Source organism: Oncorhynchus mykiss, chromosome 7 (genome assembly GCF_013265735.2).
Source record: "Oncorhynchus mykiss isolate Arlee chromosome 7, USDA_OmykA_1.1, whole genome shotgun sequence".
Classification (NCBI taxonomy): Eukaryota; Metazoa; Chordata; class Actinopteri; order Salmoniformes; family Salmonidae; genus Oncorhynchus; species Oncorhynchus mykiss.
The window spans coordinates 24,671,989-24,694,306 of NC_048571.1; the positions used below are offsets into that span (position 1 = coordinate 24,671,989).

The window sequence follows — 22,318 nt, forward strand, 5'->3', positions numbered from 1 at the left end:
TTATTTGTGTGCTCGTTTTCAGTGGGTAAAGAGGAGAGTGGCTATGGAGACGGTGACATTGCTCTCTCGCTGTTGATGGCTCTCCTAGAATACTAACTAGGCTGTCGGGGATCATAAGAAGTACATCACAGCGATAGGAATTAAGATGTAGAGAGAGAGAGGGAGAGAGAGAGAGAGAGAGAGAGAGAGAGAGGGATGGGTGGGGGTGAGAGAAATGGGTGGGGGTGAGAATGGACAGGAAGCTGAAGCATATTCGAGTCATCCATACCACCAGGTTTGCTATCATAAGCTAAACCCAGGCATTGACAGGCAGATATTTTTCATGACATACCTTTACATAACATTTAACATGCACACACCCTTGCTTTCTTTATAATCTCTCTCGCACATGCACGCACACACACAAAAAAAGACACACTCAGAAAGAAACACGCACACCACCCCCCAGAAACATCACACTGAGCCTTTTGGCCTGAGAGACTGACAGAAAGAGAGAGTGAGTGAGAGTAAGAGTGAGAGTGAGAGAGGGAGAGAGCACCCGGCCTCACCCTTCTAAAATCTGAAGTTAAATGTCTAGTGTTGGCTGATGATCTGGTGCTTCTGTCCCTAACCAAGAAGGGCATACAGCAGCATCTAGATCTTCTGCACAGATTCTGTCAGACCTGGGCCTTGACAGTAAATCTCAGTAAGACAAAAATAACGGTGTTCCAAAAAAGGTCCAGTTGCCAGGACCACGAATACAAATTCCATCTAGACACCGTTGCCCTAGAGCATACAAAAAAACTATACATACCTCGGCCTAAACATCAGCGCCACAGGTAACTTCCACAAAGCTGTGAACAATCAATCTGATAGACAATACAAGAAGGGCCTTCTATGCCATCAAAGGGAACATAAAATTCAACATACCAATTAGGATCTGGCTAAAAATGAATCAGTTATAGAACCCATTGCCCTTTGTGGTTGTGAGGTCTGGACTCTGCATGCAGAATTCTGCAAAATATCCGTATAACATAAAACACCAAATGATGCATGCAGAGCAGCATTAGGCCGATACCCACTAATTATCAAAATCCAGAAAAGAGCCATTAAATTTTATAACCACCTAAGAGGAAGTGATTACCAAACATTCCATAACAAAGCCATCACCTACAGAGAAATGAACCTGGAGAAGAGTCCCCTAAGCAAGCTGGTCCTGGGGCTCTGTACACAAACACAAACAAACCCCACAAAGCCCCAGGACAGCAACACAATTAGACCCAACCAAATCATGAGAAAACAAATAGATAATTACTTGACACATTGGAAAGAATGAACAAAAAAACAGAGCAAACTAGAATGCTATTTGGCCCTAAACAGAGAGCACACAGTAGCAGAATACCTGACCACTGTGACTGACCCAAAATTAAGGAAATCTTTGACTATGTACAGACTCAGTGAGAATAGCCTTGCTACTGAGAAAGGCCGCTGTAGGCAGACCTGGCTCTCAAGAGAAGACAGGCTATGTGCACACTGCCCACAAAATAAGGTGGAAACTGAGCTGCACTTCGTAACCTCCTGCCAAATGTATGACAATATTAGAGACATATATTTCCCTCAGATTACACAGACCCACAAATAATTCAAAAACAAGTCCAATGTTGATAAACTCCCATATCTATTGGGTGAAATACCACAGTGTGCCATCACAGCAGCAAGATTTGTGACCCGTTGATACAAGAAGAGGGCAACCAGTGAAGAACAAATACCATTGTAAAGGCAACCTATATTTATGGTGATTTATTTTCCCTTTTGTACTTTAATTATTTGCACATCCTTACAACACTGTACAGTATATAGACATAATATGACATTTGAAATGTTCTTATTCTTTTGGAAGTGTAATGTTTACTGTTCATTTTTTATTGTTTATTTCACTTGCTTTGGCAATGTAAACACACATTTTCCATGCCAATAAAGCCCCTTAAATTGAATTGAGAGAGAGAGAGAAAGTCCCCGTGCAGTCTCTCAGCCAGACACGTCACGCTCTCTCACCTCTCCTTCCCTCCCCGTGGGCCACTTCACCAGAGCTGACCTATATCCCGAGGGGGTGGCAGGCTGACTCAGGTCCTGGGTTGAGTCCCCTCAGCCTGCCTGCTGCCACCACACAGCGGCCACACAAACGGGCCCAGAGCCATGGAGCAGGGGCACGTCTGCTCGCTGCATGGGGACGAGGAGGAGGGTGTTTTTTTTGTGTCTGTAACATGGACCCCGTCTGGGATGGGCCCTGGCCGTCACCATGGCGACTCTCCGACACAGAGGGTCTCCGTCTGGGCGATAGACAGCAGGCCCTGTCTCTGTCCGCGTCCGTGTCCGTGTCCACACAGCCATTTATCTCTATGACGATGAAAGCATTGATTGAGGCATGACGCATTGCAAGTGCCTCATCATCATACAGCTAACACGCTAGCAGTAGATCTGTGACTGTGCAAGTGTTATTTCCTGTGATGCAAGTTGTGACACATTTTATAGAGCTGTAAAGAAAGGACACAGAGATATGGATATGAATTAGGCGTGGAAAAAAACAACAAAGCTAACGTAGCTAACAGCTAACCTGTTTACAAAGGGGCAAAGTGTCCTCTTTACTCAATGTTCCAGTAAAGCAACAAGGTTTTAGCCCATGGAAAGCCTCTGGCCAGACTGGGGCTGCGTTTGAAAAACAACATTGACGCTTTGGCTTGTAGGGAACACAGCGCGGTTAGCGTGATTAGCTCATGCATGCACTCCTGTGTCAGTCAGAGCGTACAGATCAATGCTAAACAAGTACTGCCTCCACTATCGTCATCGACTTATTGGGGCACAAAGAGAACAATGTTTGAGGGGAGCTAGTGTCCATTCACACCAGGGTTGTGTTCATTAGGGCACGCAACAGATTTTGTTTTGTACGTTTCGCAACAGAAAATGTCAATGAACGCTGATCGTCATCACCATCAATACATATAATCAAGAGCACATGCATTTGCGTGCAACCACACTTTACAGTGCAAGGAACCTTTTTTGTTGTTGTTGAAAATGTCAAGGTTGTCTTTAACATACAGAAATAATTTACCCTGGCTGGTGTGGCTGCTTATTGTTTGAGCTAGAAAAAAAAAAACGCCCGAGCTGGGGGAGGGAGGCAGAGGGAGAGAAGGAGAGGGGAGCAGAGGGAGACAGAAGGAGAGAGAGAGAGAAGCAGAGGGGAAGACAGAGGGAGAGAGAGCAGGAGATGCACATACCCAGCAGCCCTCTGTGACGCCCTGTTTTGACAGTCCAATACTGCTGCAGCTCTGAGCGTCGTTTACCTACAGTGGAAACACTATTGATCGTACAGCCAACCTGTGCTGAAAAGGTTTCAAAAAACATTTTGTCTTACTTTATTTAGCTAGCTAGCTTGTGGAGTGTCTGTGTGTTTGTGTGTATGTGTCCTGCTGGGAGAGGAATGAAACCTTATTACTGGTAAGGGCTACAGGGAGGGTTTTGGGAAGGGTAATCACACCAGATTGAACACAATATTGGCTTCTGGCGAAATGGGCTCTCTGGGTTTTCAGTGGGATTTCAGTTGTGTGTCACATCATCTCGAATTTTCAGCGTTAGGTTTCGGCAGAATTGAAACCACTTATAGGTTTGGTTGAGCTTATTTAGCATAAACACAACTCTAAATTACTGATCCTCAGAACTACTAATACTCTCAACACACCTTGGCCCGCATTCTGTTTCACTGTAAAGACAGAAGTTTTACCCCAGCTACTAGGCTATATGCCCTAAATACCTCTTAAAAGCTTGATAAACACTGCATAACTGCCCCTGTCTTTCGAAAATAGAATAGCTCTTGTCCTTCCTTTGAAAAACCCTCTTAGTGATAGACTGTTATGTTACTAGCTCTGAAAACAAAAGCAGGCCACCCAGAGTCTGGATCTGAACAACTAACGCAATCTTCTCTTTGGCCCAATCACCTTCTTATAGAGCAAAAAAATCTGGTAAAATGGCCTCCTAACTCTGGACCTAGATTAAGACTAGTCCTGGGTTAAAAATGATGTTCCATGGAGAATCCCCACTGAAATAGCTTTTTAGTAGAGAACTAGATTTACATAATCTGTGTACGGGAAACTGGCCCTGTTCTTTAGGCTAGATTGAATTATCAGTATAGCTATTCTCCATGTGCTTTGGATGTTCTGAATCTGAACTTTCTCATTTCATAGTCCATTTCCTCCTCAAAGTACAACAAAGTGCTGGAACACGGGGCTTATCCAAACAGTGAATAGTTCAAGTTTATTTTCACATACTAACTAAGGAGCAGCTCCAAAGGCCAGGGTTCCACGAAGCCGTGGGCCAAGTAAAGCACAGGACGTTGAGTCGAGAGCCAAAATCCCTTGGGCTTTGGAGTCACACCCACAATGCATTGCACGGAGGTGTGGTGAGAGCTGGCCTGTGCTGATCTATGGGACCAGTAGTATGTGGGTTTGAGGGATCAACATCTAATGTACCGGTCTCTGCTTTTTGATGAGGGCTACCATGGGGATATAGCCCAACAAGCCCTTGGTGGAACCACGATTGAGTGACAGAAAGACAGGCCGGCGTCTGAATTCACCAGAAAGAAGAAGAGGAGGTGAAGGAAGGGAGGAGGGTCAGAGGCAGGGAGAGAGAGAGAGACACACAGAAGAAAGATAGCAGACAGTGAGAGAGCGTGAGCGAAGGGAAGGAGAAAGATTGAGAGAGGGGAGGGAGAAAGATAGAGAGTGAGAGAGGGGAGGGAGAAAGATAGAGAGTGAGAGAGGGGAGGGAGAAAGATAGAGAGGGGAGGGAGAAAGATAGAGAGTGAGAGAGGGGAGGGAGAAAGATAGAGAGTGAGAGAGGGGAGGGAGAAAGATAGAGAGGGGAGGGAGAAAGATAGAGAGTGAGAGAGGGGAGGGAGAAAGATAGAGAGTGAGAGAGGGGAGGGAGAAAGATAGTGAGAGAGGGGAGGGAGAAAGATAGAGAGTGAGAGAGGGGAGGGAGAAAGAGAGAGGGGAGGGAGGGAGAAAGATAGAGAGTGAGAGAGGGGAGGGAGAAAGATAGAGAGTGAGAGAGGGGAGGGAGAAAGATAGAGAGTGAGAGAGGGGAGGGAGAAAGAGAGAGGGGAGGGAGGGAGAAAGATAGAGAGTGAGAGAGGGGAGGGAGAAAGATAGAGAGTGAGAGAGGGGAGGGAGAAAGATAGAGACGCAGAGTAAAGACAGGAGAGAGAAAAGGGAGGGAGGATGATAGCAGAGAGATAGAGGGATAGAGAGAGAGAGGAAGAAAAAAAGAAAGAGAGATGGGAAGAGAGAGAGAGTAAGAAAGAGAAAAGACAGCAGGAGGAGAGAAAGAGATGCACAGCTGCGCCCGTTCCCCGTGCTCTCGGAGGAGCCGGCACAGCTGCGCAGATGCTGTGTGATCTGCTACGCTGAGCAGAAGCATTACTGCTCTGCACCACAGCACGCATACACAAACAGACAGACACCCAGCACATGCATACAATATACACACACAAACACCACATTTCCTTACGACATTCCCACTGCAAATACAAGAGATGATCATGCAAACGGGGACACTCGCTGACACAAGATCAGCTCGTCATCCACCCAAGCAGGTTGATATCGATTGTCATGAACCTTGCCCTGGAGGCAAAACTGAGCGATTTCCACGAGATAGGCCAGCTGCAGAGTCAAACTTGGCTATATCGTAAAGATTCATGAAAACAAAAATGTGCTTTTTGGTTTTAATTTAAGGTTAGGGTTAAGGTTAAAAATCTGATTTTTTAAAACTTTTTTGATTGTGGCTGTACCAGCTAGTCACCAGAACTGCCTCCAGATCAAGATTCACAACAATAAATACCAACCTGCTCCACGCAACCCCGCAGCCAAAGTCACGACACACAATACACCCCCTTACACAGTAAATCCATGTCGGAGAGTTGTCTACGCCTGTATGGGGTGCATGAGCGTATAGGAGCCTTGAGATAGGAGTAGGATGGAACATACCACAGTGCTTATCATTCACAGCATGAATGTGGGGGGGGGGGGGGGGGGGGGGGCAAGATCAGAATGATTTTGATTGCCCTGCCTTGCTAGTAGTACACTCTGTACAGTATAAGGAGATATCGTATTGGCAGCTGAGGTTGAGATAAGTGCTGAGAGCAGGGTGAAGGGGCTACAATGTGTGAGAGAGGTTTAAAAAATGATGCTAAACGTTGTTCCTGCAAGTACAAAGTAACGGGTAGAACGTGTGGCTCCAGTTGCTCCTCACGGAGACTACGAGGTGACCTTTGCTGTGCCGGAGCAGCACAAAACGACTCGACCTGTGATGTTGACACACACACTACCTGTGGCACTGAGAAATGCACCTGTTGCCATGGGAGACGATGTGTGGTTTAGGAGTGTATATAACATGCTCTATGTCTGAATGAAAAGCCCTTGTCCTTGAGGAAGGCATGGGGATCCAGTGAATCAAATGATTATTACATTATTGTCCGTGACGAAGCTGTGTCATAGCAGATCTGTGCGAAGAGATGGACAATTGTCAGGGTTCTGATAGCGTTTAGCTCAGCAGGCTCACAGTTTTGAGGCACATAGGAGACCTGGGTTTCGAACCCAGTCGTTCACACTTGCCAAAATAATCAACGAAGTGGACTCTGGACATGAACAGGACCATTAATCAGCTGAACCGATCTGAATCAGCTCCAACATTGGTTGTCATATCAGATTGGAAAGGATCACAGCACTTTGACTATCCCGATCCTCTCTCGCTATGCTCTTTTTACCATTATGCACCTACAGCAGCACATGCTGTCCAGGAATCTCCCCCTCTCCTCGTATCTCTCCCTCTCGCTACATGTCACGGTGAGTATGTTGTTTTCTTCCAGATTCAGAGTACCTTCCTGCCCCTTTTCCACATGTGCCTCTGTGTGTCTCCCTGTGGGTGTGTGTGTTTGTGTACATGTGTGACAGACAGTGAGAGATGTTGGGGAAAGTCGCTCATCGCCTCTCTCTCTCGCACACACACACACACACACACACACACACACACACACACACACACACACACACAGGATAAGAGTCATTAGCATACTTCCAGAAGCTTCCATGGACCAATAAACATCACCAGTCAAGCAAGACTGATTTGAATTCATCACAGCCCCCTCCCTTCTCCCCCTCCTTCCCTCCCTCCCTTTCTCCAGTCCTTTTTGCTACTTGTATATTGTGAGCGCTGGGCTCCCTGATGACTCGCCCTCCTCCCTGATGACTCACCCTCCTTCTTGATGCCTGCTATCCCACACCGCCACCAGTGCCACCACCATGGACCAGAGACCAGCAGCCAATGATCTGGTTTAACCTCTGCCCAACCAGGAGGCTAAGGCACCACAAAGCACTAAACCAGGAACCTGACCTCCACACAGCAATTCTAGATTTTGATCCCGTGTCATTATTTTAAAATTTTTCTTTTCAGACCCTTTTTCTCTCTCTCTCTCTCTCTCTCTCTCTCTGTCTCAGTCTCAGATTTCCCAAAATGCGAAGCATATCAAATTCTCCTGTGGCTCTGTGCATGTGAATTGAAGAGAGAGGAATGTAATAGAGCAGTATAAATCCTGGGGAAATGGGAACCAGATCCAACATGCAGACACAGTCAATTATGAAAATAGAGCAGTAATGATCCCAAAGCAAAGGGGCAGGTATTATTTCCATGTGACTGTGACGAACCAGAGGGGTTCTAGGAAAGAAGTGGCACTGAAATGGAAGAGACATCACCACCTTTCACTGTAGAAGGCTTTGTATCGGCATCCTCTAGTTGTGTGTGTGTGTGTGTGTGTGTGTGTGTGTGTGTGTGTGTGTGTGTGTGTGTGTGTGCGTGCGTGCGTGCGTACGTTTGTCTAATATGCTGGTGAAGCTGATTCCTCACCCATGCTGAGTCCATTAATTGGAACTAAAGTGCAGGTCTGTGCTGATATCACGGAGCGCTAACAGCAAATAGATCAGCATTACAGGCCTACCGCCGGAGTAGCACCATCATTTGTGCCAGCTATATCAGTGCAGCCATGGAAAAGTCACGAAACATTCCAGCCACTGAACAACAGCACTATTTCTAAGAAAGAACGACCCTTTTACTGTCCTGCCTTGTTACGGCTCTAGCAGTTAGCTGCAGAGAATATACTATCCTATTATAGTGCTACATGGGCAAGACAAGGTCAATCCAGAGTTGTGATCTAATGTGCTGTACACGTTCACAGAGGTGGTCATTGTCTCTCTCCTTGATCATCACCCATCTGGGTTGTGTTCATTAGGGCACGTAACAGGAAAACCAAGTTACTGTTTCTAATTGGACCAACTCCAGGTAGTCCCTCTTTGTTTTAGTTTCTTCTGTTTGGTGCCTAATGAACACGTCCCTGATGTGTACAGAGCAGGAGACTACAGCAAGGTTTCCTACAGCTGTGTTCCATCGTGGAGAGAACTCTCTCCCAAATTAGATTTCCCTCGTCTGCTGGCATCTTGGCATTGAGCAGAGCCACGAGAGAACATTGACGATAACAAACAAACACCAGATCAATGCATCTCGAACAAGAACTGAGACTAGGGCTGTTGCAGTGACCGTATTACCGCCACACCGGCGGTCACGAGTCATGAAGGCAGTCAAATTCCATGTGACCGTTGAAGGTAATTAGGCTTCTCCAAGCTCTGATGGTCAATAGTAGCCTACAAACTTGCTAACGGACTTGTACTCAGCACTCTACTTTCCCTCGAATCACTCTGACCAATGGAAATGTATCGAAAATCTAATCAAACACTTCATGAGAGCCCATGAGCTCGTGTTGTGCAAAGTTTCTATAGGCTATGCAGTTGGGGGAGAAAACAGAGTGATGGCTTCTACTAAATAGAGGAGGATCCCATCAGCTTTCTATAGGCTAGGCCTACTATTTATTTCTCAACTTTCCTAATATTAAGCACATTTAATATATTTACAACAGGAGTATAGCCTACCTGGCTGGCATGAAAATAAACCACAGGGAAAAGCGTCCTCCATTCACTATTTAAGTGCAAAGATTACATTTTGTCCCACTGCCCTGTTTCTATACAGGTGCATGATAATGGTCCATTCTAAATCAAAACAAATTTCACACATATATTATTTAGTATATGTAAAGACGAGATTAAATCAAAATAGTCTGATGGGTAAGAATATTAGCCTATCACCCGTGAATTATATATTATCGCTTGTGAATGATGCCCAGCATAAGAAACAATGCCTTTTTTTGTGACTTTTTCTAATCATAGTCAAACACCTCATGCAGCCAGCCCATAGCCCTACATGTTTTAATAAGGTTTGTATCACAACTAAAGTGGCCAAAGATCTTCTTAAAATTAAGCACATTAATCCGCTTTATGGCGGGTGTAGAGCCTAACTGGTATCAGTTGTGTAAAGTACATAAGTAAAAATACTTTGAAGTACTACTTAAGCAGTTTTTTGGGGTATCTGTACTCTACTTTACTATTTATATTTTTGACAACTTTTACTTTTACTTCACTACATTCCTAAAGAAAATTATGTACTTTTTACTCCGTACATTTTCCCTGACACACACAGGTATTCGTTGTATTTTGAATGCTTAGCAGAACAGGAAAATGTTCTTATTTACTCACTTATCAAGAGTGAGTGGTCATCCCTACTGCCTCTTATATGGCAGACTCACTAAACACATGGTTCGTTTGTAAATTATGTCTGAGTGTTGGATCGTTCCCCTAGCTATCTGTAAATAAAATAAAAACTGGAAAATGTGTGTCTGCTTTGCTTAATGTAAGGACTTTGAAATGATTTATATTTGTACTTTTACTTTTGATACTTAAGTATATTTTATCATTTTTAAGTTTGACACTTAAGTATATTTAAAAGAGAATACTTTTAGACTTTAACTCAAGTAGTATTTTACTGAGTGACTTTCACTTTTACTTGAGTCATTTCTATTAAGGTATCTTTACTTTTACTCAAGTATGACAATTGGGTACTTGTTCCACCACTGACTGGCATACATAAGCAACGCGTGAGTTTCAAGTTTGGGGAAGATCATTTTCACCAATAAAGTGCACCTTTATAATAAAAGCATTACATAGTGAAAAGGGGACTCTTTGGATTGATTTTGGTCAATGTGGTTACAGAACAACACAGAGAAGCAGACAGAGGAAAAATAATGTCTAGAAAAGGGAGGGGAATAGTTGGACCAGGGAGGGGAGTAGCTGGACCAGGCAGAGGAGTAGCTGGACCAGGCAGAGGAGTAGTTGGACCAGGGAGAGGAGTAGTTAGACCAGGGAGAGGAGTAGCTGGACCAGACAGAGGAGTAGCTGGACCAGGCAGAGGAGTAGCTGGACCAGGCAGAGGAGTAGTTGGACCAGGGAGAGGAGTAGTTAGACCAGGGAGAGGAGTAGCTGGACCAGATAGAGGAGTAGTTGGAGCAGGACAAGGGAGAAGGAGAGGTATGGGGAGAGGAGTAAGAATGTGTGGTGGTGTTCAGGAGAGTAAGAGTAAGGAGAGTAAAAGCTGTTGCCACTGATGAAATAAGAGCCACCATCATAGACCTTGTGATAAACCATGGACTATCACTGAGAGAGACTGGTGAAACAGTCCAGCCTAATACCATGGTCTATCACTGAGAGAGACTGGTGAAACAGTCCAGCCTAATACCATGGTCTATCACTGAGAGAGACTGGTGAAACAGTCCAGCCTAATACCATGGTCTATCACTGAGAGGCTGGTGAAACAGTCCAGCCTAATACCATGGTCTATCACTGAGAGGCTGGTGAAACAGTCCAGCCTAATACCATGGTCTATCACTGAGAGGCTGGTGAAACAGTCCAGCCTAATACCATGGTCTATCACTGAGAGGCTGGTGAAACAGTCCAGCCTAATACCATGGTCTATCACTGAGAGAGGCTGGTGAAACAGTCCAGCCTAATACCATGGTCTATCACTGAAAGAGGATGGTGAAACAGTCCAGCCTAAAACCAGGGTCTATCACTGAGAGAGGCTGGTAAAACAGTCCAGCCTAATACCATGGTCTATCACTGAAAGAGGATGGTGAAACAGTCCAGCCTAATACCATGGTCTATCACTGAAAGAGGATGGTGAAACAGTCCAGCCTAATACCATGGTCTATCACTGAGAGAGACTGGTGAAACAGTCCAGCCTAATACCATGGTCTATCACTGAGAGAGGCTGGTGAAACAGTCCAGCCTAATACCATGGTCTATCACTGAAAGAGGATGGTGAAACAGTCCAGCCTAATACCATGGTCTATCACTGAGAGAGACTGGTGAAACAGTCCAGCCTAATACCATGGTCTATCACTGAAAGAGGATGGTGAAACAGTCCAGCCTAATACCATGGTCTATCACTGAGAGGCTGGTGAAACAGTCCAGCCTAATACCATGGTCTATCACTGAGAGGCTGGTGAAACAGTCCAGCCTAATACCATGGTCTATCACTGAGAGGCTGGTGAAACAGTCCAGCCTAATACCATGGTCTATCACTGAGAGAGGCTGGTGAAACAGTCCAGCCTAATACCATGGTCTATCACTGAAAGAGGCTGGTGAAACAGTCCAGCCTAAAACCAGGGTCTATCACTGAGAGAGGCTGGTGAAACAGTCCAGCCTAATACCATGGTCTATCACTGAAAGAGGATGGTGAAACAGTCCAGCCTAATACCATGGTCTATCACTGAAAGAGGATGGTGAAACAGTCCAGCCTAATACCATGGTCTATCACTGAGAGAGACTGGTGAAACAGTCCAGCCTAATACCATGGTCTATCACTGAGAGAGGCTGGTGAAACAGTCCAGCCTAATACCATGGTCTATCACTGAAAGAGGATGGTGAAACAGTCCAGCCTAATACCATGGTCTATCACTGAGAGAGACTGGTGAAACAGTCCAGCCTAATACCATGGTCTATCACTGAAAGAGGATGGTGAAACAGTCCAGCCTAATACCATGGTCTATCACTGAGAGAGGCTGGTGAAACAGTCCAGCCTAATACCAGGGTCTATCACTGAGAGAGGCTGGTGAAACAGTCCAGCCTAATACCATGGTCTATCACTGAGAGAGGCTGGTGAAACAGTCCAGCCTAATACCATGGTCTATCACTGAAAGAGGCTGGTGAAACAGTCCAGCCTAAAACCAGGGTCTATCACTGAGAGAGGCTGGTGAAACAGTCCAGCCTAATACCATGGTCTATCACTGAAAGAGGATGGTGAAACAGTCCAGCCTAATACCATGGTCTATCACTGAAAGAGGATGGTGAAACAGTCCAGCCTAATACCATGGTCTATCACTGAGAGAGACTGGTGAAACAGTCCAGCCTAATACCATGGTCTATCACTGAGAGAGGCTGGTGAAACAGTCCAGCCTAATACCATGGTCTATCACTGAAAGAGGATGGTGAAACAGTCCAGCCTAATACCATGGTCTATCACTGAAAGAGGCTGGTGAAACAGTCCAGCCTAAAACCAGGGTCTATCACTGAGAGAGGCTGGTGAAACAGTCCAGCCTAATACCATGGTCTATCACTGAAAGAGGATGGTGAAACAGTCCAGCCTAATACCATGGTCTATCACTGAAAGAGGATGATGAAACAGTCCAGCCTAATACCATGGTCTATCACTGAGAGAGACTGGTGAAACAGTCCAGCCTAATACCATGGTCTATCACTGAGAGAGGCTGGTGAAACAGTCCAGCCTAATACCATGGTCTATCACTGAAAGAGGATGGTGAAACAGTCCAGCCTAATACCATGGTCTATCACTGAGAGAGACTGGTGAAACAGTCCAGCCTAATACCATGGTCTATCACTGAAAGAGGATGGTGAAACAGTCCAGCCTAATACCATGGTCTATCACTGAGAGAGGCTGGTGAAACAGTCCAGCCTAATACCAGGGTCTATCACTGAGAGAGGCTGGTGAAACAGTCCAGCCTAATACCATGGTCTATCACTGAGAGAGGCTGGTGAAACAGTCCAGCCTAATCTCAGACGGTCAACCGTGGCTTCCATTATCCAGAGTTTTCAACGAACCAACAGGAAAGTAATGCATTTCACAAGAGCTTATTTTATCATTACTGTTGCTATGTCCCACATAAACTGTAGGGCACCAGTCCCAATGCAAATATATTTGTTGTATTTTTGTTCCTCTAAAGGACGCTAATGTCTTCCTCCCTCAGGGGGAAGAGGAAAGCTCCCCAGTGAAAACCAAGACCATTGTAGGATTGGTCATTGCTGACAATGCAATAAAACGGAAAGATATTCAGACCAGAATTGTAGAGGACAACCTGGTGTTTCACAGTTTGGAAAGCATCAGTCTGACCACCATTGGCTCGGACTCTGACCAAACACAGAGTTTGAATGAAAGTTTTAAACAGTTCCTTCTGAAAGGAACAGTGAGTGGGTCAAAGAACTCCGGCACCAATACGTCCAGGTATGGTGTCTATCCATTATGTCTTGTTCTATAGTGAGTTTTACACTATGCTACTCTACATGTAAACATGAGTTACAGTACATACAGTAGGACATACTGAAAAGCATTTACAAATACTGTGTTTTGATTTCTTTCAGAGAGTCACGGAGTTGGAGACTAATCAGACCCCACTTGAAATAATTTATGGAGACGAGGCAGGGTTTAACCTGGCAAGAACACGTCGGCGGGGGAAGAAACGCCATCCGGAAAAAGGGACAAAGTTGATGTGCCGGGTCAGAGAGGAGTAAATATCACAATGTGTGCTGCATTCTGGAGTGCTGGTTTGGTCCTGCAGAAATGCCAGATTGGTTCCGACAACACTGAGCACCTTCTTTTGTTTTGAGATGACCTCCACCAACAACTGGTGCCAGAAGCAGAAAGCGAACCGCTGGGAGGAAACATGAGGACATGTGTGATTGCATGGGACAATGTAGCATTCCACCATTCACATGCAATCACAAACTGGTTTGCAGCCCATCACATTTTTAGCATTTTGAAATGTAGAGTTGGTATTTAATGGACAAAATGTGGTTTTGAGCAGAAAATTAACTATTTGGCTAATTGTGTGATGTAGGTGTGTTGCTGTGTTAAGAGTTTAGAAAAGTATCTTAAAGTATAGGTAAATGCTTGTTAGCAATTGTAAAAAACTGCAATAACTCCAAATTAAGCATATAGGAATACCTGTTTCTTTTGTTAATAACCGCTCAACACAGAATAGCCGCACGTGCACACTCCCTCAAATCGTTTGGAGAAAATATGAATTATATTTTATTCAGCTTTGTTCGGGTGTATTTTTCATCCTATAAAATAATCGAAGCAAATCTTGTCTGCTAAATTAACAAGCGCAGCCCACAGCCATATGGCATAGCTAGATCAGGGCCTAACATAAGGACAACTCTGAGTATGCTATTATGTACTTCTGAAATAGTCTACATTTTCACATCGTGCTTCTTTAGACCTGTCTAAAATAAATAATGGATGTATTGTGACGGTGTGGGCTATATTACATAGATTTATTAGACTTTTAAAAATGTAGATGTTCCAAAGGACTGCATCAGTGGCTTGTAGGCTGTGTGTGGAAGCCAGGAGATGCTGAATGTGTGTGTGTTAATTAACGCTCAATTACCGTGAGGCCGACAGTTATTTGCTTGACAATCCCCGGCTAACGAAACTTTGTGACCGCCACAGCCCTAGCTGAGACAGCAGCACTGCTAATGTTATGCGCTAATGCTAATGCTATCACTATCGCTAATGTGTGTTCCCCTGCATCTCTCACCTGCTCAGAGTACTTTTGTAGAGCCCACCCAGGCGTGAAGGGCCTCTTGAACATGCACATGCTTTGTGTGCTGTAACGTGCTTGATCGAGATGAAGTGAAGCTGGGGAGTTCAATCAAGTCTTGTGTGCTATTATTTAGCTAGCATCGGTGATATCACGCTGAAGAGCTCTGAAAATAGGCCAACTCAACTTAATGTCGGTTTGACACTTGAGGAAGGTAGCAACTCTATAGAGTAGACACAGTCCTCAACACAGACCTAGATAACTTATAAAGAAAAACACGCTGGAGATTCACTCTGAGTGTTTACACTGTATCGGAGGTGCTAAGTGTTTTCAAACGACACACCATGCAAGCTGATTCTTTCGTGGATATCGCCATTTGAGATTGACACAAAACCTCGCCTGTCCTTAAAATACAGCATTCTCAGTCAACGCACAGTGTGTTTTTTCCCTTCATTTACAATTGTTTGATTTCTGGCTCAAGCCTCCTTAGACATTTCTCAGTAGCAGTACTTGAGGGAAGTTTTTCCCCAGTGACAGAGGCTTAGGTAGATGTCAGGGACTTCTGGTCTTTGTAGAGAGAACTTGGGCTGCCTGGACAGCCCCTGTACTCTGTGGAGCCATGCAGCTGAATGAGTTCAGCAGCCATCTCAGACAGACTGGCTGGAACACATGGGGAAGTCATCAAGCAGAGAGAAACTGGGAGATAATCTGACCATCGGAGTGAACTAAGAAAAATGATCCAAACACTCATCTACCACCTATACTTCTAACCCTGCGTTCATCAACCTGTCTCTCTCTCTCTCCTACCCCTCAGTCCGGTCCTGACAGAGTAGGGAGCTGAGGCCAAATGTCTGATTGCTGTCTGCCCATCCAGCAGAGCTCCTCTCTTTCTCTCCTGAACCACGGCCATTGATCCTTCTATCAATTATTGGATCCTCTGCTCGTTTTTCCTTGAAATTGCTTAGCTATAGCACCGGTAAATTTGTCACCACTTTGGGCAGAAATCCATGTTGATTACCGGGCCTGTTGATGGGGGATGGGTCCCCTAGGCCAGGCTGTGCTGCAGGGCTTACAAAGACTCTTTCTCACTACCCTCTTCTCCAATAGCCAGCGCTAGCTTAATACATGAACCCGAATCAGGGCACAAAAAGGTGCGGTGATTATGCCAAAGAGGGTGTGTAGTATGCTCAAATATAACTGTGATGTGATTCACTCTGGTTTCCAGATTGAAGCGACAATCTCAGCAGTTGCATGATTCATGGGAATCATCTCTCTGCCATAGACCGCTCTAAAAATGCAACTGTCTTTGGAATGTCGTCATCCCCCCCAAATACACAGCCTGATGGACACCTCCAAACGAACCTCCTAGAATCACCATGTCTTCAAGTTAAGTCCCCAGTCTACATTCTCATTCTAAAGTTATTTCTGCTGACCAAAAATTTGCTACGGAACCCCGGGACATAATGAAACTATTGCGAGCGTTCATTCTCACATCCTGGCATTAACTAAACTGTCATCTAACTAAATGCTTTTTTATGTTTGCAGTGGAATATTAACTGTTGCTGTAATGTAGGCATAATTTATGCATTAGATATTTGACAACTGTGAAGAATAAACCCATTTATTCTGTTGCACTCTCCCCAGTGAACTATCCTTTTCAATGATAGAATTTCCCTCGTTTTAAACCCTAGAACTCATGAACTATCCCTTTCAATGATAGAATTTCCCTCGTTTTAAACTCTAGAACTCATGAACTATCCCTTTCAATGATAGAATTTCCCTCATTTTAAACCCTAGAACTCATGAACTATCCCTTTCAATGATAGAATTTCCCTCGTTTTAAACCCTAGAACTCATGAACTATCCCTTTCAATGATAGAATTTCCCTCGTTTTAAACCCTAGAACTCATGAACTATCCCTTTCAATGATAGAATTTCCCTCGTTTTAAACTCTAGAACTCATGAACTATCCCTTTCAATGATAGAATTTCCCTCGTTTTAAACACCTAGAACCATTTTTTTATTTTCCCTAATTACTCAGTATGATTTTTTTTTACTGATTCTACAGCAGTATCATTTTTGTTTCATGCCATTTCCTGTTGTATAGAGAAACAGACTTAAGTTGCATTCTCGAGGTCATATGCAAATTCATAAGTTGCCAAGTCTGCCTTTTTTTGCCTAATAAAAATGCTCACAACCTATTCGCTTTTCCTACTCTGAAAAAATGTCCAGAGAAATACGCTTAGAAACGTTTTTTTGTCTTGAACACACAAAATCTGTCTTGTGTCACAGCGGCACAAATATACTCTATCAACAAAGCCAAGTACTCTTTGATGCATTATTAGGTCAAGCTTAGACAAATAAAACACTCATGATTGCCCACGCTCAGTCATTCAGTGCTCATTTACTTCTATTTAGGTGAGTTAGATGTAGTATAAACGGCAGTTAACGCAGGTAGATCATTTCTTCTCAGTTTTTTGACGTATTAAAATCCTTTTAATGCGTTGCTTGAATCAACTGGAAGTGAACTCTGCCTCTTATACAGTAGCACTGACTCTGGATAGAAGCTGTTCAGGTGCCTGTTGGTGTCAACGTTGTTGCACCGGTAGCGCTTGCCGTGCGGAAACAGAGAAAACAGTCTATGGCTTGGGTGGCTGGAGTCTTTAACAATTTTCCAGGCCTACTTTTCACACCCCCTGATATAGAGGTCCTGGACGGCACGGAGCTCGTTCCCAGTGATTTACTTGACTTTCCGCACCATCCTCTGTAGTGGCATGAGATCGAGGGCGGTGCTGTTGTCATACCAAGCAGTGATTTAGCCAGTCAAGATGCTCTCAATGGTGCAGCTTTTTGAGGATATGAAGGCCCATGCCAAACCTTTTCAATCTCCTGAGGGGGAAGAGGTGCTGTCGCGCCTTCTTCATGACTACGCGCGTTTCTTTTTGGACCATTTTAAGTCACCGAGGAACTTGAATCTCTCTACCCACTCCACTCCAGCCCCATCAATGTGTAGGGTTGACCAGAGATGAACTGCTTCTCCTAGTGTTTAGGAGAAATAATACTGTGACGAAAATGACATGTTGTCTGCATAATCAAATAACATTCAGCTAAGAATACCCATGCATATCCCCAGGGGTCTCTTCACAGTCCCCAATTCCAAAACAAATGAACGATAACGCACAGTTTTATACAGAGCCATGATCGCATGGAACTCCCTTCCATCTCCTATTACTCGAGGAAACAGCAAAATTACCTTGAAAAAACAGATGAAAAATGTTTGGTGTTTTTTTGTGGACTCCAGGAAAAGTAGATGCTGATTCTGCAAAAGCTAAATGGGGATCCAATGAAAGAAAGAAACATACTTCATTCTATCATGTCCACTTGACAGAGAGGACTTCCCTTAACTCAGGACCAGAGTGAAGAAAAACAATCATGTCAAAGACTGACAGCAGTACCTCTCAGATCAGATATACTGCTGAATTGGGAGAGAATGGAAATGGCCAAATAATTCCAAAAACAAATGCCTATACAATCACATTGGTGAACTAATGTTATGGTGAACTAATGTTATGGTGAACTAAAGTCATGGTGAACCATTCTTTGAAACAAATCAGAATTGAAGTCAATGAATCAAGCAAAAAATATATACATATTTCCTCCACAAAGACATTGTGTATAAAATTCTAATGCTTTTCTTTCGTATACGTTTTAATTCCATCTGAATCCCAAGCATGGTACACAGTTCACCCATTGAATCGTGTGTTGAATGTTAACCAAGTGAATATGACAGACAATCTCAGAAAGATTAACCCCCCCAAACTGCCATTCACTGCCAGTGCCTAACAAAGACTCCGTATATAAGATGGAGAGTTCTAATTCTCAAGATACAATGCAGCTGTGGACAAGCAATCATAACATGGAAAGGGAAGAGAGACAGAAAGGAAGGAATGGAGAACCAAAAATCACAGCAGACTTTTTTTTCCTAATCTAACCGCTGGTTGTGTGAAATCTGCCCGCTACCCACATGCTCACTTGGTTCGACAGATATAGCCCCCCCACCCCCAAAAACCCTCAGGGGCAGATAGGTCCACCCTACCCCCCACACACTCCCCCAACATTGTGTTCAGCCACAACCACAAGTGACAAAGCTGACACGGAGAGGGCGGTCTCATTGTCTCACCTCTGTCTCACACATGGAAATGGGGAGATCTCAGACGGTTCTCCCTCCCCACCTAACACGCTCACTCACTGCCGTTACTCTCTCTGTCTCACACACAGAGGGTCAGACTATCATAAGGGGGGTTATCCCATTTACAGACTAATCAATCCCACATTCCAAACCACACTGACAATCTCACACACACACACACACTGCTGTTTAAGCACGCTTTACCACACAGCTAGTACAACAACACCATGCAATTCACCCAGTAGCTTCCCAACTCCAGCCTCCACCCCCACTAACCCCTAAATACAACTAACCCCTGGAAATAAATAGAAAACAACCATAGCTGAAGGAACACACACAGAGACTACTCACCCAATCAGCCTGTGCTGCTGCAGTTCTCTTCTCCTCACTCGCTCTCTCCTTCCCTCGCTTCCCCACTAGCGCGGACACAAAACATCTAGAGGAGCGCTTTGGTTTCATTTGTTTGGTGTTTTTCTTCTCTTTGGGCTTCTTACTCCCCACTCTTTCGTCCTGGACGGTGAAAAAGTGCACACAAAGACTTCTTCCTCCTCGCAACCCCTGGTCCCCACTAGCATCTAGACACTAGGGCAACATCAAAGCAACTCGGGGGGGGACACTTCAGGGGCCTATTGTCTCTGCATGGATCTGTTTTTCTTGCAGCTCCCCCCTCGTGACTCGCCGCCACTTGGTACAGTCCGGGCATTCACGCCAAGTAGCTTTCACACATGGTGGAGGGGAAGCTTGTCTCAAGCAATTGCTGACAAGCTGCAAACAAGACAGCCCCCACACAAACACACACACACACACACTCACAGACATCTACCCTTACAAACACCCCCCCCCCCCCCCCCCCCCCCCCCGTCTCTGTCCTCTCTGCCACTTGCTCTTTATCCCCCACTATTCAGGTCGCCCCTCCTCTCTCTCGTTCGGCGAGTAAGCCTCCCAGTCTCTGACCTGCTCACACACACACACACACACACACACACACACACACACACACACACACGCACAGCAGAGGATTGCACAGGCATCATACTGCTCCTGCTTTCACAGGTGAAAAATCACATCGAGAGGGGAGGGTAGGATAAAACATCGTCAATTCAGACGGAGGGAGAGTCGGAGAGGCACCTACATAGAAAGAGGGCAAGGGAGAGTGAGGGAAAGAGAGAAAGGTGGGGGGTTGGGTAGGATCTGTCCTCATGCCTGTCCTGAGAACAGAGGTGTGTGTGTGTGTGTGTGGGGGGGGGGGGGGGGGGGGGGGGGGGTTGATTTTGGAACAACGAACCATGAGCAACAAACTTAGCAGGTAAAAGTAAAAGTCAGCTTCAACCCACAGGAACTGACCCACAAAGTGAGTGTGGGGGTCTGTGGGATTTTGGTGTTGACAGACACAGATGGCAGCCAGACAGGTTAACAAAGAAATCCTGAGAAACGTACTGTTTATCACCAAAATCCCATTGTTTTTGTGGTTATATGTTTTATGATTGTGACAACTGCACGATGGTATCTTTATCATACAGGTACGTGGTCAGTTTTACCCTCAGCTTTCAAATCACCTCACTGGCCGTGACCATGTTGCGTCACACGCAGCTTCATGCTGCTACCAACTTGTTTCAAGCAGACCACCATAGTCTCTGTGCCAAAGAACGCCAAGGTAACCTGTCTAAATGACTATTGCCCCGTAGCACTCACATCTATAGCCATGAAAGGCTGGTCATGGCTCACATCAACACCGTCATCCCAGACACCCTGGACCGCCCCAACAGATCCACAGAGGATGCAATCTCTGTTGCACTCCACACTGCCCTGACCCACATGGACAACAGGAATACCTACGGGAGAATGCTGTTCATTGACTACAGCTCAGCGTTCAACACCATAGTGTTGCTCATCACCAAGCTCAGGACCCTGGATCCTGGACTTCCTGGTGGGCCACCCCTAGGCGTTGAGGGTAGGCAACAACAAATTCACTGCGCTGATGCACAGGGTTAGGACTGGCTGCATCACCGCTTCGTACGGCAAGGGCAAGGCACCCGACCGCAAGCGCTACAGAGGGTGGTAAGTACGGCCCGGTACACCACTGGGACCGTGCTCCCTGCCACTCAGGATCTCTACACCAGGCAGTGTCAAAGGCTCGAAAAATTGTCAAAGACTCCAGCCACCCAAATCATAGACTGTACTCTCTGCTACCGCACAGCAATGGTATCAGTTCACCAAGTCTGGAACCAGCAGGACCCTGAACAGCTTCTACTCCCAAGCCATGACCGCTAAACAAGACTGTTAGATAGCTGATCAAATGGTTACCTGGACGGATTCTTTTTTTTGCACTAACTCTCTTGCACTGACTCTATGCACACACACTGGACTCTTCCCGCACACTCACACATACTCACACTGACACCCCAACACACACTTACACAGACAGACAGACACACACACACACACGCTACATACAGTAACATGTGCACACGTGCATACTGGCGCCACATATACACATTCACACACTTTCTCACTCACCAAATACGCTGCTGCTACTGTCTATTATCCATTTTTTTGCCTAGTCACTTTACCCCTACCCGTATGTACATAGCTACCTCAATTACCTCGTACCCCTGTACCCCTGCACCTCTGACTCGGTACTCTTTCTAGTTATTCGTTATTCACTGTGTATTCATTTCTCATGTCACTATTTCATCACCTTTCTGAAGGACTAAAACCTCAACACCAGAAGAGGAATGGGAAACGGTATGCTGTCACTAACATGCCTACATCTATGAACAAATAACAGTAAATGGTATTGACAATGTCTGTGTGATGTATTTGGTGCTAGACATCTCCAATACAGAATCTGAATGAGTAGCTGGGTAAGCAAAGGGTTAAATATACCAGCAACTGACCCAAAATGGGGAGGGAGGTGGGGGGCGGGGCAAAGGGACAGGATCCCATTGAGAATTGGTGGTATTGCAATGTCTGAGATTGGGTTGAACCAATGTGAGCTGTATGGCGGGGGTGCTCCTCCCTCAAGCCTCTCTGCTGCTTCCTCCTCTCCTCATTCCCTGTAACTGAGAACTGCACAAAAGCCTACAATTATAATGTGTATGTTGTGAACCATCAACTCTGGTTTTATAACACCTGTGTGAATGAATGGGAAATATTGTGTACCTCTATGAGGGAGGGGGGAGGGGTAGGGTCAATAAAGAAAGGGGTGGAAGATCACTGTCACACTGAATGTTTGTTAGCTTCAATAAACATGTACTGTATGTGACTCAAGTGTTTTGTGTAGAATAAAAAAGATGTAATGCTGTGCTACTGTTAACTAGAACATT

The 22,318-nt window shown here is 45.1% G+C and overlaps 1 protein-coding gene across 4 annotated transcripts in view; it reads right to left on the bottom strand.

Moving 5' to 3' along the window:
• LOC110527549 (B-cell CLL/lymphoma 9 protein) overlaps nucleotides 1-19,620 on the bottom strand; it is a 106,159-nt gene extending 86,539 nt beyond the window's left edge. For 3 of the 4 annotated variants that reach the window (XM_036983039.1, XM_036983035.1, XM_036983034.1), the window contains exon 1: nucleotides 19,344-19,619. The gene's annotated coding sequence lies outside the window, so the exon portion shown is untranslated. Of the gene's footprint in view, nucleotides 1-19,343 lie in introns of all 4 variants that reach the window. The other variant, XM_036983040.1, reaches the window with a different exon arrangement.
• Between the last annotated feature and the right edge of the window lie 2,698 nt (nucleotides 19,621-22,318).